This window comes from Lithobates pipiens, unplaced genomic scaffold (genome assembly GCF_037356315.1).
Source record: "Lithobates pipiens isolate NorthernLeopardFrog02 unplaced genomic scaffold, aLitPip1_a1.2 Scaffold_28, whole genome shotgun sequence".
In the NCBI taxonomy this organism is placed as follows: domain Eukaryota; kingdom Metazoa; phylum Chordata; class Amphibia; order Anura; family Ranidae; genus Lithobates; species Lithobates pipiens.
This window is the reverse complement of record NW_027507789.1, coordinates 90,115,287-90,132,833: the sequence shown is the minus strand read 5'-3', so window position 1 is coordinate 90,132,833 and position 17,547 is coordinate 90,115,287. Positions and strand designations below refer to the sequence as shown.

At 46.4% G+C, this 17,547-nt stretch overlaps 7 pseudogenes; 3 read left to right on the top strand and 4 right to left on the bottom strand.

The window, feature by feature from the left end:
- Positions 1-9,560: 9,560 nt before the first annotated feature.
- Positions 9,561-9,679, bottom strand: LOC143937154 (5S ribosomal RNA; annotated as a pseudogene).
- Positions 9,680-9,777: 98 nt separating this feature from the next.
- On the bottom strand, positions 9,778-9,897 carry LOC143937004 (5S ribosomal RNA; annotated as a pseudogene).
- Positions 9,898-9,992: 95 nt separating this feature from the next.
- LOC143936518 (5S ribosomal RNA) lies at positions 9,993-10,111 on the bottom strand (annotated as a pseudogene).
- A 3,942-nt stretch (positions 10,112-14,053) lies between these two features.
- On the bottom strand, positions 14,054-14,172 carry LOC143936527 (5S ribosomal RNA; annotated as a pseudogene).
- Positions 14,173-16,037: 1,865 nt separating this feature from the next.
- LOC143937372 (5S ribosomal RNA) lies at positions 16,038-16,156 on the top strand (annotated as a pseudogene).
- Positions 16,157-16,477: 321 nt separating this feature from the next.
- Positions 16,478-16,596, top strand: LOC143936981 (5S ribosomal RNA; annotated as a pseudogene).
- Positions 16,597-16,697: 101 nt separating this feature from the next.
- Positions 16,698-16,816, top strand: LOC143937052 (5S ribosomal RNA; annotated as a pseudogene).
- The last annotated feature ends 731 nt before the right edge of the window (positions 16,817-17,547 follow it).

Here is a 17,547-nt window from a genome sequence, read left to right as displayed (position 1 = left end):
AAACCTTTACACATTAAGAGTAATGCAACCATCTCTCGCTACCTCTATGCAATAGGATTCTCTTTCCAGTGGAAACGGAAAACAGTCAGTGTAAGCCGTCTTCGTGAGCAGCAAAATTAATGGAACGATTTACACGTTGGAATTTGCAAGCTACGTCAATTTACTGTTAAATAGAGTACCTTTGCATTTATCATTTGACTTTGCTACTATCCCTTGATCCCTTTTGTGTATTCACTATATCTCGACCTATACATACTGCCTCAAAATTTTCGTAATTTGTTTTGCTATACTTATTATTATTATTTTATAGAGATTACTATCTCTAAATCATTGTAACAAGTTATAATGTCTACAGCTAATTTTACGTTAAAGCAAAAGTCACACAAAACCATCTTTTTAAAACCTTTTACACACTGCACATTAAGATTAATGCAACCATCTCTCGCTACCTCTATGCAATTGGATTCTCTTTCTGACTCTATTTTGTGTATTACTTCTTCTCCACATTAACTGTCACACTGATAACCATTTGTAACACATAACACTTGCAACACATTTTTTAACAGCGGCAAATTGTGAGAAAAGCAGTGGGACGGTTTACTTGATTGAGAAGTGGTTGCAGTAGCAAAGCATAGCAATACAGTTTGATTAAATTAATAACACATAATGCAACTATTTTACATTCACATCATGCATACATCCTAATGTAAGCTGTCTATCACTATTAATGTTCATGGTTACTGATACATTATGCCGATGACCAGTGGAAACGGAAAACAGTCAGTGTAAGCCGTCTTCGTGCGTAACATAATTAATGGAACGATTTACACGTTGGAATTTTCAAGCTACGTCAATTTACTCTTAAATACCCTTTAGCTGCTTAGCTCACACTTTGCTGTATGTAGCCGCGTTTACATGTAAATAACCAATGGGGATTGACATTTCATGTCCATCTCACATCTCTAATGCAATTTGTCTCTTTGCCATGTCATACTTTTCCAGTTATTATACTTTCTCATCCGATAGAAACCTAGTCGTTGCTGATATTTCATGATTACAGCAATCATCTCATCTAATTGCTATTCCGACATTCTGCCTTGGTATTTCTTTGCAACGCTCTATTTAACAATGTAAAGGTAAGCTAGATATTTTGTGTATTTCCACTTAAACTCGACCTGTATATACTGTCTCAATATTATCCTTTCTAATTTTGCTAAATTAGATTATAGAGTTTGCTATGTCTAAATCCAGGTTACCTACTCACCTTTATTACGTATACTGCTAATTTTAGGATAATACAAAACCATCTTATTGCTTCTTTACACGCTGCACATATTAAGAGTAATGCAATGCTACCGTGAACAGTTTAGTTGCTCGTCTCACATTTAGCTGGCATCTGTCTGCTATAGGAAACTGAATTTGTACTAGAACGATCACTCATCTAATATCAGTCCACTCAGTGCTACCGGGATAACTTTTACATTTAGAGTAATGAAATGATTTCTCAGTCATTTTGGAGCAACTAACGCTTCCGATCTCATTTCGACTGCAATACTTAATCTCTGCTATTGCAGAATATTTAGCTGCTTAGCTCACACTTTGCTGTACGTAGCCGTGGCGATTGGCATTTCAACTCTAATTCACATTCACATTTCTAATGCAGTTTGTCTTTTTGCCATGTCATCCTCTGTTAGTTATTATGCTTTCTCATCCTTGTGCTCCAATATTGGGGTATATTCACTACATGATTAAAGACACGTAATGAACTTGATTGATAAAAACCTACACACGTTGTTGCTGTTATTTCGTGTATTTCCACTTAAACCCGTTATAGTTATTTTGCTATATTTATTACTAGTATAAACACTAAACCATCTAATTTCTACCTTACACGCAGCACATATTAACATATTAACATTTAGCCGGTATAGTGAAATAGTAAACGAAATGTGTAGATCACTCATCTAATATCGTCTTTTCAGTGCTGCCGGAACATATTTTAAACTTAGAGTAATGCAACGATTTCTCAGTTTTATGAAGCTACTGCAACTAACGCTTTGAATCTCTTTCCTGATAAATTACGCTCTGCAATATTAAGCCATGTAAATTGTCCTATTGGTCTGCTAACAATGCTATGTATAATAATACAAATCTTTTAAAAGCAATATCGTCTCACTGCAATACTTACACTCTGCATAATATATATGAATAATGCGAATAATGCTAATAATAAAGTTGTCTAAAACTCGGCTATAAGTAGAGAATAAAACTCTCTTACATCAAAATAAACCATGTACTGCCAAACCAATAACGGCCAATTACTTAACATCTATCAGTCAATGACGTAACAAAATAAACTTAGCACTCTTTTGCTCTATTTTGAATAGTTGTAGTTCTCCACATTAACTGTCACATTGATATCACCACTGACAACACACCACTTTTTAACAGCACCAAAATATGAAAAAAGCACTTTACATGTTTCAGAAGTAGTTGCATTAGCAAAAAATAAAGTCCTGTCTTCTTTACACGCTAGCTTTTCTGTATACATTAATCTCTCTGTGTACACCAGCCACTCAATATAGACTAGCCTCTCTGTCTTCTGTATACAGGTGCCCGTAATCTATATACACTAGCCTGCCTTCTTTTTACAATAGTCTCGGTGTCCCAGCCTCTCTGCATACACTAGCCTCACTGAATTCCCCAGACTGTCTTCTGTATACACAAGCCTATCTGTAAAAAAAAAATAGCCGGTCTTCTGCATACTCTAGCCTCTCTGTATAACACAGTCTCTCTCTGGATTTCCTAGCCTACATCTCTGCATACCCAGGACGTTCTTCTCTATAATCTAGCCTATTTGTATACACTAGCCTGTCTTTTGTACACATTAGCCTCTCTGTATAAACTAGCCGGTCCTCTGTATACACTAGTCCATCTGTATACACTAGCAAGTATGCGTACTCTAGCCTCTCTCTCTGTATACCTTAGCCTCCATCTCTGCATACCCAGGACGTTCTTCTGTATAATCTAGCCTATCTGTATAATCTAGCCTATCTGTATACACTAGCCATCCATCTCTGCATACCCAGGACGTTCTTCTCTATAATCTAGCCTATTTGTATACACTAGCCTGTCTTTTGTACACATTTGCCTCTCTGTATAAACTAACCGGTCTTCTGTATACACTAGTCCGCCTGTATACACTAGCAAGTATGCATACTCTAGCCTCTCTCTCTGTATACCCTAGCAAGTCTGCATACTCCTGCCTCTCTGTGTAACCCAGCCTCACTCTCTCTCTCTCTGTATACCCTAGCCTCCATCTCTGCATACCCAGGACGTTCTTTTGTATAATCTAGCCTATCTGTATAAACTAGCCTGTCTTTTGTACACATTAGCCTCTCTATATAAACTAGCCGGTCCTCTGTATACACTAGTCCGTCTGTATACATTAGCAAGTCTGTGTAACCAAGCCTCTCTCTCTGCATACCCTAGCCTCCATCTCTTGCATAACCAGGACCTTCTTATGTATAATCTAGCCCATCTGTATACACTAGCCTGTCTTTTGTACACATTAGCCTCTCTGTATAAACTAGCCGGTCTACTGTATACACTAGTCCATCTGTATACACTAGCAAGTCTGCATACTCCTGCCTCTCTGTGTAACACAGTCTCTCTCTCTGTATACCCTAGCCTCCATCTCTGCATACCCAGGACGTTCTTCTGTATAATCTAGCCTGTGTTTTGTACACTTTAGCCTCTCTGTATAAACTAGCCGGTCTTCTGCATACACGAGTCTCTCTGTATACCCTTGGATGTCTTTTGTATACACTAGCTGCTCTTTATACATTAGCTCTCTGTATACCCAAGCCTCTCTATACACTAGTCCGTCTGTATACACTAGCAAGTCTGCATACACCAGCCTCTCTGTGTAACCCAGCCTCTCTCTCTGCATACTCAAGATGTTCTTCTCTATAATCTAGCCTATCTGTATACATTAGCCTGTCTTTTGTACACATTAGCCGGTCTTCTGTATACACTAGTCCGTCTGTATACACTAGCAAGTATGCATACTCTAGCCTCTCTCTCTGTATACCCTAGCCTCCATCTCTGCATACCCAGGACGTTCTTCTGTATAATCTAGTTTATCTGTATACACTAGTGTATACAGACAGACTAGTGTATGCAGAGGACCGACTAATGTGTACAAAAGACAGGCTAATGTATACAGATAGGCTAGATTATACAGAAGAACGTCCTGGGTATGCAGAGCGCTCAGCTTTGAGGTATGGCCAACGTGAGTAATATGAGGGACACTCCTCACCCCCGCCCCCACCTACCAGATCTGAGTTTCATCCCCTTGCCCTCTCTGCCCCATGGTGGCAGTTTTATGCACTCCCTGGCCCCCACCCATTCATAATCCTTACCGACCTTTCTTTCCGCTGCTCACAGGAACACACTGGATGACTTGTCCAATTAACCAACTTGTACAAGACACCGCTATCCTCCTGTCTGACACCGGTCCCCCTTGGAGGCTTTACCCCTCACTGTTTGGGTGGTCCCTGCCTCTCCCTGGATGCTCCACATATACCACAACGACATTGTCAGAGGGGCACCACTTGACAGGACACGGGGCTTTCATTCCGGTGGCATCTCCCATTGGAGGAAGGGATGATGGCCCCAACCCCTTGGCAGCAGGTTCTTTCATGTACAGACCAGGGCGGCTCATCTTCCCTTCTGGAGTCTTGACCTTAGATGGGGGAGTTGCACTTTGGGGGGTCTGAGTGATACCTAATGCGCTGTACTGGAAGGGCTTGACATTCCCGCATATGTGTCCCCTCCCCCTGGATGCGCCCCTTGTCCCCCCCTCTGGCTCCCACCTACTCTTTGCCGACATTGCCTTCTGCAGCTTTCGGGGACCCTGGATGACTTATTTATTGAGCCTATTGGTACGAGACACTGCTTCCCTCCAGGGTGACTCTGGACCCCCCTGGAGGATTTACCCCTTACTGTTTGGGCGGTCCCAGCCTCCCTCTGGATGCTCTACACAGCCCCCGATGGCGATGCAGGAGAGACACTAATTGGCGGGCCCCAGGACTGCTGCTCGGGTGAAGTCTCCCGTTGGATGGAGGGATGGTGGCCCCAGCCCCTTGCCTGCCGGATTTTCCATGCACCGACCAGGGCTGCTCCTCTTTCATCTTGATGTGGTGACCATGGAGGGGAGGAGTTGAAATTTATGGGGTCCGGGTGTTTGCTGGTGGGAGTGCGCTAAAGGACTTGACATTTCTGCATGTTTGTCCCCTCTCCCCTGTTTCCCCCCTCCCTTCCCCCCCTTCCCACCCTTCCCTTCCCTCCTTTCCCTCCCCCTTTCCCCCTTCCACTCCCCCTTTCCCCCCTTCCACTCCCCCTTTCCCCCCTTCCCTGCCCCTTTCCCCCCCGGGGCGTGGACGGGGGAGAGGGGGGTAAGGAGAGGACAATCTGCCAAAGGGAGAAATGCATTTGTTCGGGGACTGCATGTACTTTAGGGGTATGGGACGGGGGGTGGTGGATCCCATTCTGTGATGCCTTTTCTGTTGTGACGGGCTCCCTCGTGCATGCCTATGTTTAGGGCGAGCCGAGGAGACCCCTCAGTGCTGACAGTTATATGCTCTACCTCTGTTTTGGTTATACTATTGTTTTTTGTTTCTTTGATGTTACTGATTGTCTTTTATTTGCATACCGGTATCAGACGTGACATTTACCACTGCCGGGACTGAGGGGACTAGGATTCGGGGGCTCCCTCTCCGACCTGTCTACCCAATAACCCAAGTAGGACAGCGCTTTAAACCCAGTGTACATCTGGTAAGCGCTATAGCATAATTGTGCTGTTTTAGTATACCCTTCCTGTACTGTTGAGTGCGGACAACCCTTAATTTCCCTCTCCCCCTGGGGTTGAGGTGCCCGGCCTCTTTTTCCCTTTACCTTTCCTTCCATTTGCCCTTCCTTTCTCCCCCTTAGTTCCCGCCATGCATTACCTACCCAAAACCTACCTTGGTTCAACTTTCTTTGCTTTTCTCTGATGTCCCTCCCCGAGGAGCGATGGCAGACTCAGTCAAGGTCACCTCTCTAAACGTTAAGGGACTGAACTTCCCTTAAAAACGGTGGATCCTCCTGTGAGAACTGAACACATCCTGTACTGATGTGGCCTTTATACAAGAAACACATTTTAAAAATACTAGCCTCCCCTTTCTATGGTCGAGATCCTTCCCTAAGGTCTACCACTCTACTAACCCCTCCTCTCCATTCTGATTTCTAGCAGGCTCCCCTGGGTTCTCCAGGATTCTCTGGTGGACCCTGGGGGCCAATATCTTTTTCTTAGGGGCCACATTGGAGAGCGCCTTTTTACATTTGCCACTGTGTACGCTCCCAATGATCACCAAGACACGTTCCTCAGAACTACCCTGCACAGATTATGTGACTTTCGGGAGGGCCAATTGATATTAGGTGGGGACTTTAATGTCCCCTTTCGCCATCGGTTGACACTTCTGCCTCTTGCTCCTCGCTCCCTACCCCTCACCTAGGTCTCTATTCTGGCACCTTAATGAGAGCCTCCTCCAGATACGGGAAGTTTTAGCAGATGTGACCAGGGAATTGGACCTTTATTTCCAAGAAAACTAAAGCAGGACTGTGACCCGGGGATAATTTGGGAGGCTCACAAGTCAGTACTCCGCAGGGTACTTATCAGGCACAGGGCGCGCATCAAACGAACACGGAAGGAACAGCTTGCTAATCTGTTTCGTGAACTTGCCTCTGTGGAAGCGAAACATAAACATACCCCCTTACGGACCTTAGAGATTGAATTGGGGACACTCCATACCCATATTGCTGTCCTACTCCATTATAAAGCGAAAGCGGCACTCCAGTTTTGTCGTAAACTGACGTAGGAGTCAGAGGACAAATGCAGAAAAATCTTAGCCAGGTCGGTAAAGGAGTTGAAATCTGGCTCTTACATACCACAGTTGATAGATGAGAATGGCCAGAGGGCCTCTACCCCAACCCAAATAGTCGAAGTCTTTGAAAAATGTTACTCTGATCTCTACAACCTGCCCGATTCAGGGTCTGGACAGGACAATATAGACAGATATGTAACCGGTTCTGGTCTACCAACCCTCTCATCGGAATCACGGGAGTACTTGGAGGACCCGATCACACTGGAAGAAGTCCAGACGGCCGTGGGACCTTCGAAGGTGGGTAAGGCTCCGGGCCCTGACGGATATACCGCACAATACTTTAAGACCTTCCTCCCTATTCTCGGCCCGCGCTTGGTGAATTTATTTAATACTCTGAGCTCGAATGGGGATACCCTTAGAGCCCACATCTCGTTGATACCTAAGGAGGGCAAAGACCCAGGCCTATGTGGGAGCTACAGACCCATTTCCCTCCAAAATTCGGTCCTAAAACTATTCTCTAACTCCTCGCCACGTGATTGGCACATCACTTGTAGTCCCTTATACATATTGACCAGTTAGGTTTTATTCCCACCAGGGAAGATAGGGACAACACCACTAAGGTGCTTACCCTGATCCGTAAAGCAAAGTCATCTGGGACCCCTTGTCTTTTCATGAGTACTGATGCCGAGAAGGCTTTTGATCGGGTCAAATGGACATTAATGTTCTCGGTCCTTCGCCATATAGGTCTGAGTGAACGGATGCTGGCATGGATAAGTAAGATATACTCACGTACTTACATTCCACCGGACATCGCGCGTACGTTTATGTTGAACTTCCCCCCACCCCTTGTCACTAAGATCCGCAGTTTGCTTCATGGGTGGCATTCTGGCCTCCATTCCTGGTTCAGCAGATGCAATCTCATTAAAATGAACATACTCCCTAAATTTACTTATCTTTTCCAAGCTCTCCCGATCCAGATTCCAGTCCTGTTTTTTAAGCAAGCTCAATCCTTGCTCACTCAATTTAACTGGGCCCACAAAAATCCCAGACTTAAGCGGTCACAGCTGACATTGTCTAAACAACAGGGAGGGTTGGTTCTCCCTAACTTGCGACGCTACTACCTGGCCTCCCATCTGGGGTGTGCATTGGACTGGAATCGAAACAAACTTTCTAAGCTCACTCCCGAATTCCGCTAAGAAGCGCCATGTGGTGCTATAAGTATTTACCCACAGAATTTATGTCACATCCCACTATAGGGGCTTAGTTGAAAGTCAGTCACCTGATCGCTACCCAAAACACACTCACGTCTTTGACTTCCCCCCTATTCCCTATACGTGGCCATCCAACCTTTGAACTGGGGACCCACTTAGAAATTCCAACCTAGACAATGCGTCTAAATTCGTCATTGATGGAAAATGGCCTTCTTTCTCAACCCTAACAGATCCGACAGGGCTTTTCCAACTGCCTTTTTGGAGAGCGGCGCAACGACATCATTTTCTCCATTCCATCCCCAATCCTCAAACGTTCGCCTGCCCTCAGACGGAGTTTGAGACTCTATGCAGGAGCGAAGGCCCTTTGGCCCACATTCTCTCTCAAACAGATTACCCACACTTAACCTGTCTGTCCAACTGGGAAAAGGACCTTAATTGCTAATTTTCCCCAGCAAAGAGACAACGCATTATCACTTTGGCTCTCAAAATGTCGCTGTGCACGAAGATACAGGAGACAAATTTTAAACTTCTCACCAGGTGGTATTTGACACCATCAAAGCTGCAGAAATGTTTCTCCTCTTCCTCGAACATATGCTGGAGGTGTGGAGAAGAAGAGGGCACGTTGCTGCACATTTTTTGGTCCTGCCTCAGCTTGGTGGACTTCTGGACAGAGATCCGATGCATAACACAAAAATTCACAGACTTCTCCATCCAGGAAGAGGCTGCATTCTTTCTCTTGCACCATTCACAGATTCCCATTAAGAAGTACAAAAAATTCTATTTTACGGCATGTGATAAATGCGGCGAAATCCTTCATCCCTCTCTATTGGAAAAAATGTTCCCCCCCTTTCATTACTCACTGGCTTAGGAAAATAGAGGACATTAAAAAAAATGGAGGACTTGATCCTCACATCACAAGGTATACAAGAATTTTTTTAACAAACCTGAGACATCTGGAATACCTTTATATTCTCGCTGGAAGGATGTCGCCTGCTATCGCCTTAGTGCTCTGAGCTTTCCTTGACTGGCCCCTTGGACAGTGGCTGCCATCGTGTCTCGTCCCCTCTTCTCCTTTTCTGATCTTTCAACCCTTCTCTTTTCTGCCTTCCTCCCCTATCTCTCACCCCCCTCCACCCCCTCTCTCTTTTGGAAAGAGTGGAAAATTGGGAATGGCGGCCTCACACCCCCCTCTGGATGGATTATGCCGGAGGGACCTGGGGGTTTGTGTGACCCTGGATCTTGGTACAGTACTTTATCCGTGCCTCGAATCATTGGGATTGATGGAAGGCAGACTCACAGTTGCGAATATACCTGTATCAAGTATTGTTCAGCTGCTTTTTGCTCTGTATTTCTCTGTTGCATTATGTACTCGGGGGACCGTCTTCCCCTATTTGGAGAAAAAATTATATTTGAAAAAAAAAGAAGCCTACGACACCTGGTATTCCCAGGCGGTTTCCCATCCAGGCATTAACCAGGCCCGACCCTGCTTAGCCTCCAAGATCAGACGAGATGGAACAGATTCAGGGTGATGTGGCCGTAGCCGATATCTTCAGGCACTCTCAACTCTCTTGACAAACACCAAGATGGTCACCTTGGAAACAAGCGGAAAAAAATAGGTCAACGGCCACAACATAAAAAGAAGCCTACGGCATCTGGAAATCCCAGGCGGTCTCCCATCCAGGTACTAAACTGGTCCCAACCCTGCTTAGCCTCTGAGATCAGATGAGATTGGGCTCTTTTAGGGTGGTGTGGCCGTAGGAGATTTCTTCAGGCACTCTCAACCTTGACTAACGCCAATATGGTCACCTTGGGAAACAAACAAAAAAATCAAGTCAACGCCAACAACATGAGAAGAAGTCTACAGCACCTAGTATTCCCAGGTGGTCTCCCATCCAGGTATTAACAAGGCCCGACCCTGTTTAGTCTCTGAGATCAGACGAGATCTGGTGCTTTCAGGGTTATGTGGCCATAGGCGAGCTCTTCAAGCACTCTCAACCCTCTTGACAAACACCAAGATGGTCACCTTGGTAAACAAACAAAAAAAAAAAACAAGTCAACGCCAACAACATAAAAATAAGCCTTCAGCACCTAGTATTCCCAGGTGGTCTCCAATCCAGGTACTAGCAAGGCCCGACCCTGTTTAGCCTCTGAGATCAGAGGAGATCGGGCGCTTTCAGGCTTATGTGCCCATAGGCAATCTCTTTGGGCACTCTCAACCCTCTTGACAAATGCCAAGATAGTCACCTTGGGAAACAAGCGGAAAAAAAACAGGTGTCAACAACATAAAAAGAAGACTACGGCACCTGGTATTCCAAAGCCATCTCCCATCCAGGGACTAACTAGGCCCAACCCTTCTTAGCCTCAGAGATGAGAAGAGATAGGGCTCTTTCAGGGTGATGCTGCTGTAAGCGAACTCTTTGGGCACTCTCAACCCTCTTGACAAATGCCAAGATGGTCACCTTGGGAAACAAGCGAAAAAAAAAAAAAACGAATCAAGGCCAACAACATAAAAAGAAGCCTACAATAACTGGTATTCCCAGGTGGTCTCCCATCCATGTACTAACCAGGCCTGACTCTTCTTAGCCTCCAAGATCAGACGAGATTGGGTGCTTTCAGAGTGCTCGGACTCTTTCCCCATCACTAATGGGACGAGGCAGGGGTGCCCTCTGTCTCCCCTAATTTTTATTCTGACACTGGAACCACTTATGTGTCACGTTCGGAATGACCCGAATATTACTGGCATATCCAAACCCTCGGCACACCACAAAATTGCGGCGTACACTGACGATCTAATTTTTTTCATCTCCAATCCACACATTTCGCTTCCCAATATACTCGCGGCTCTCCGGCGATACGGCAGCCTATCAAACTATAAAATCAATTGCACCATCGGCTGTATTGAATATATCGGTCCCGGATGGTGAGGCCAAGAGGCTATGCTCCGCTTTTCCATTCTACTGAGCTGAAAAATCTATACGTTACCTGGGCGTTGACATCGCAGCAGATTTGGTGCAATTGTACCCGCTTAATTTTCTCCCTCTCCTGAATAGACTGAAATCTGATTTGGGAAACAGGCATGATTTAACACTGACCTGGTTCGGGCGCTGTAATGCATTCAAAATGACGGCCCTCCCGCGGATCTTATACTTGTTCCAGACATTACCGATCCGGTTACCCCCAATCTTTTTCAGACATCTGCAGGTGCTGCTCCGGGACTTTATTTGGGCGCGCAAACCGCCCAGAGCCCGTTTGCAATTGCTTGCCAGACCAAAGGACAAGGGGGGTCTGGGTCTCCCAGATATGAGACAATACAACAGAGCGACTCTGCTAGCGAGAGTCGTTGATTGGCATTGTAATGGCCCACACAAGCAGTGGGTGGAGATGGAGATTGAGGATGGATCCATTCCCCTATTGACCTCCCCGTGGCTCCTGTCCTCCCTACCAAAAGACCTCAGAGATCACCCCGTAGTGGGAGCTACGTTGGCTGTTGTGCGGAGGTTGTTCCGCTGCACACACATTGCTCCCCTGCCGTCACCAATGACTCCGGTTATAGGTAATCCAGACTTCCCACCGGGATTTACCAACAAGAAACTGCGACAGTTGATAGTGGTGGGGAAACAGCGTCTGGGAGAGGTGTGGTCCTCGGGAGGGCTCCCGACCACGCAAACTGTCGCCGAGCTTTCTGACCCTCGGTTTGACTTGTTTAATGCTTATCAACTTCGTCACTTTCTTCTGGCCATACAAAGGGCCCCCTACACTCCTAGAGACCTGACGCCCTATGAATCAATCTGTCACAAAAAGGAACCTGTGCAACACACCCTCTCCCTCCTGTACAACCTATTAAGTAGTCAGGAGGAAGAGTCGACCCCACCATTTATCCACAAATGGGAGAGGGACTTTGGCATCACATTTACCCCACAACAGATAGGGAAGATCCTGACATTAGTACATAAAGCTTCCATCGCAAACCAATATCCAGAATCAGGATACAAGATAGTCTCACGCTGGTATAGAGTCCCATACCTTCTGAATAAAATGAATAGATCGATCCCGGATGTTTGTTGGAGGTGCAATTCAGATACGGGGACCATGGGACACATTTTCTGGGCATGCCCGGCCTTGAGGAACTTTTGGGTGGAGGTGACCGGGACGATAAAAACTCTCAGAAATGTAGATATCGCAGACAACCCAGCAGCGTGCCTTCTACACTTGACCGAACAGCCTGTTCGAAAATACAAAAAAACCCTCACGATGCAACTCCTGAACGCCGCCCGGGTCTGCATTCCCACACTGTGGAGGCAGCCTCAGCCCCCATCCAAGGTGCTGTGGTATTCCAAAGTCAATCATATTCTCCGGATGGAAGAATTGACCGCCACCCTTCACAACACTGAAGAGGCATTTAGTGTTACATGGAGGCCCTGGAGGTATTTTACTGGTACTTGAGACTACATTCGAGAGGTGAGCAGCGCCCCTGTCCCAGAAAACGACTGAACATTTAACGTTTACCTACGTAGGCCATGTCTGCCCTGGGTGGCAATTCCCCCCCCCCTCCCTTTTTGTCTTTATTTTTCTATTTTTCCCCGCCGCCATCCCCCCCCCTCCTCTCTCTCCGTCTTTGCACTCTCTTCTTCCCCCGTCCTCCCTTTTGACTATGCCTTGTCTCCTTACTAGCCTTTGGGACCCAGAAGAACCCCAGGGTTCTGGACACGACCGGCTCATATTTTACTCTGGTTCACGTAGGTCATGATAAGCTGGCTCGCTGTGGTCCCAGTTGTTCTCCATGATTACATTTGTCTGAACGGAGCTGCATTAGTTATACTGTACTACATGTCGGAGGTGGGGTTTCTCTCTTTTCTGCATGAAACTCTAGGACTCCCCTCTGAGAACCCAGAGTTATTTGGCTGCCTATTTTTTGTTATCATGTAATTGTGACCCTGGGTCATGCTGTATGGTTGACTGTTATATTTATGTTGTTCTACTTATACTTAGTAAAAGAATAAAACAAAAAAAATAAAATAAGTCAATGCCAACAACTTAAAAAAAAGCCTATGGCATCGAGAAATCCCAGGCGGTCTCCCATCCAGGTACTAACCAGGTCCCAAACCTGCTTAGCCTCTGAGATCAAATGAGATTTGGCTCTTTCAGGGTGATGCAGCCATAGTAGATTTTTTTAGGCACGCTCAACCCTCTTGACAAACGCCAAGATGGTCACCTTGGGAAACAAACAAAAAAAACAAGTCAATGCCAACAACATAAAAAGAAGCCTACCGCACCTAGTATTTCCATGCGGTCTCCCATCCAGGTATTAACAAGGCGCGTCCCTTTCTAGCCTCTGAGATCAGCGGAGATTGGGCGCTTTCAGGGTGATGTGTCCATAGGCAATCTCTTTGGGCACTCTCATCCCTCTTGACAAACACCAAGATGGTCACTTTGGGAAATAAGCGAAAAAAAAACAGGTCAACGCCAACAACATAAAAAGAAGAATACGGCACCTGGTATTCCAAGGCCGTCTCCCATTCAAGTACTACCTAGGCCCAACCCTTCTTAGCCCCTGAGATCAGAAGAGATAGGGTGCTTTCAGGGTGATGTGGCTGTAAGCGATCTCTTTAGGCACTCTCAACCCTCTTGACAAATGCCAAGATGATCACTTTGGGAAACAAGCGAAAAAAACAGGTCAACACCAACAACATAAAAAGAAGCCTGCGGCATCTGGAAAACCCAGGCGGTCTCCCATCCAGGTACAAACCAGGCCCAACCCTGCTTAGCCTCTGATACCAAGCGAGATTGGGCGCTTTCAGGTTGTTGTGCTCGTAGGCAATTTCTTTGTGCACTCTCAACCCTCTTGACACATGCCAAGATGGTCACCTTGGGAAACAAGGGAAAATAAAACAGGTCAACGCCGACAACATAATGAGAAGCCTACGGCACCTGGTATTCCCAAGCTGTCTCCCATCCAGGAACTAACCAGGCCCATCGCTGCTTAGCCTTCGAGATCAGATGAGATTGGGCTCTTTCAGGGTGATTTGGCCGTAGGCACTCTCTTTGGGCACTCTGAAGCCTCTTGACAAAGGCCAAGATGGTCACCTTGGGAAACAAGCTAAAAAAAACAGGTCAAAGCCAACAACATAAAAAGAAGCCTACGGCATCCAGTATTCCCAGGCGATCTCCCAATCAAGACACTAACCAGACCAGATCCTTCTATGGCACCTGGTCTTCCCAGGCAGTCTCCCATCCAGGTACTAACCAGACCTGACGCTGCTTAGCCTCTGAAATCAGACGAGATCGGGTGCTTTCAGGTTGATGTGGCCGTAAGCGTTCTCTTCAAGACACGCCCAACCCTCTTGACAAACGGCAAGATGGTCCCCTTGAGAAACAAGCAAAAAAAACAGGTCAAAGCCAACAACATAAAAAGAAGCCTATGGGCTTACAGTGGACCCTAAAAGATGGGACCCACTAGCTCTGTCATGGTTCGGACGCTGTAATGTGTTGAAGATGAATGCGTTGCCACGACTTCTGTATCTACTACAAGCCTTACCTATCAAAATACCCCAGACTTTCTTTCATGCGGTTCGCTCAATCTTTATCAAGTTCCTCTGGCGCGGAAAACATATGCGTATTGGTAGGGCAATGCTATTGCGACCGAAATTGCGGGGAGGTATTGGCTTCCCGAACCCTGCTCTATATTACACAGCGACGCACATGACACCGGTGTTGACTGGTGCCGGTGTTCTGCCATATACTGTCCTGCCATGATATAGTGTCTGCGCCGTACTGCGCATGCGCAGTACGGAGCAGACGAAGCTTCGGAGATTTTCATGCGCGGTGAGTGGAGGTGGTAGCCCCACCATCCAAGTGGACATAGGGTTGTGAATATTAGAGGGCCCCTCGCAGGCGAGCTTCGCTCGCCACGCTTCGGGCTTTGCCTCGCTGCGCTCGGCTCTTTTATATTCTTACTCTATGTCCACTTGGATAGTGGGGATAGAACCTGGACTGTTCATGCTCGGCAATTTTCGGAATCTGTGTTGCTGTGTACTGCGCATGCGCAGTACACAGCGGACACTATCCGATGGGGGACCATATGTGATAAGACACCGGCATGGGGAACTGAAGCTATGGGTCAAGCTAGAGCAGGAGATGGCGCGGGTTCCACTGGCTGGTCTGCCTTGGGCGGGGAGGCCATTGGAGCCCTGTGTGACTACTCACCCGTTAATTGGCCCCTCGCTCGCCGAGATGGATAGTTTTTTTCACCTTTCCCACCTGACTAACTTCCCTTCTCCTATGACCTCAATTATTGGACATCCTAGATTCCCTCCGGGCCTGTCTGACCAGGCCTTTACCAGGCAAGCCCCGAAAGGGCTTCTGAGAGAAGCCCTATTTCTTGGACCCACGGGCTTGATTCCCATGGGGACCATACTGCTAGAGCAAGTACCTGTTGCATTGGATATATATATATATATATTGGACCTATATGTTCCAGGGTGGCCTGCATAAAGTGCCAGGCTACCCTGTCAAAGGCCTTCTCCACGTCCGTTGACAACATAAGCAAGGGCCTTCCCTGGATTAAATTGAGGACTCGGGCCGTATTGTCTCTAGCTTCCGACTTATTTTTATTTATTTTGCTTGTTTCCCAAGGTGACCATCTTGGCGTTTGTCAAGAGGGTTGAAAGTGCCTGAAGAGATTGCCTACAGGCACATCACCCTGAAAGCACCCGATCACGTTTGATGTTGGAAGCTAAGAAGAGTCAGGCCTTGTTAGTACCTGGAGGGGAGACCGCCTGGGAATACCAGGTGTCGTAGACTTCTTTTTATGTTGCTGGCGTTGACCTGTTTTTTTTCCGCTTGTTTCCCAAAGTGACCATCTTGGTGTTTGTCAAGAGGGTTGAGAGTGCCTGAAGAGATTCCCTATGGCCACATCACTCTGAAAGCACCCAATCTCGTCTGATCTTGGAGGCTAAGAAGAGTCGGGCCTGGTTAGTACCTGGATGGGAGACCACCTGGGAATACCAGTTATTGTAGGCTTCTTTTTATGTTGTTGGCGTTGATTCGTTTTTTTTTTTTCGCTTGTTTCCCAAGGTGACCATCTTGGCATTTGTCAAGAGGGATGAGAGTACACAAAGAGATCGCTTACAGCAGCATCACCCTGAAAGAGCCCTATCTCTTCTCTTCTCTGAGGCTAAGAAGGGTTGGGCCTAGTTAGTACCTGGATGGGAGATGGCGTTGGAATACCAGGTGCCGTATTCTTCTTTTTATGTTTTTGACATTGACCTGTTTTTTTTCGCTTGTATCTCAAGGTGACTATCTTGGCATTTGTCAAGAGGGTTGAGAATGCCCAAAGAGATTGCCTATGGGCACATAACCCTGAAAGCGCCCGATCTCCTCTGATCTCAGAAGCTAAACAGGGTTGGGCCTTGCTAGTACCTGGATTGGAGACCACCTGGGATTACTAGGTGCTGTAGGCTTCTTTTTATGTTGTTGGCCTTGACCTGTTTTTTTTTTCACTTGTTTCCCAAGGTGACCATCTTGGCGTTTGTCAAGAGGGTTGAGAGTGCCCAAAGAGATCACCTACGGCCCCATCACCCTGAAAGCGCCCAATCTCATCTGATCTCGGATGCTAAACAGTGTCGGGCCTGGTTAGTACCTGGATGGGAGACCGCCTGGGAATACCAGGTGCCATAGGCTTTTTTTTTTTTTTTTTATTTATTAGTATGCGACATACAATGCAAAGGCAACTTCACAGAATGTGTGATACAAATAGTTACAAACAAACGATCATATTGCATGGATATCAGAGCCAATGGTAAGAAGTCCGAGGAGAATAGCACGTGTACAGCTTTGCGGTCATATCAAGATGAGATTAAAGCTCCATCTCGTTGGGATCCTCTACCACTTAAAATATTATTGATACTAGCCCTGCTACCCTCGAAGAGTTTAGATATCCATAGATAGAGGAAGAGTATTGTGTAGTAGTCAAATGGGGTCGGAACATACCATTTTCTTTTCCCTTTTTTGACTTAAGAAGGGAAATAGTAGAACTGAAAGGAGGGAGAAGGGGAAAGAGAAGATTGGGGAAGGAAATGGCAGAAAAGGAAAAGAAGGGGTAAGGGGGTGTCGTAGGTAGAGTAGATAGGATGGGGTCCCCTCCCAGGGAGCAAGAGACGCCCTCGGCTCACCAGCTCATCAGCTGTCCAACGTTTGGAACAGCGATCTCCAACGATCTCCATGAGCTTACTATGTCTCGCGGAGGTATTCTTCCGAAAAGCGAAACTGGGTCCAGTAGAACCATCTGTTCCCATGCTCCTCCGTTTTATCCCTCATTGTGGCAGTCAGGTCTTCCATTCGTTCAATATCATTTACCCTTGCGAACCACTGGGTCACCATTGGAGCAGATTGCTCTTTCCATTGACTTGGGA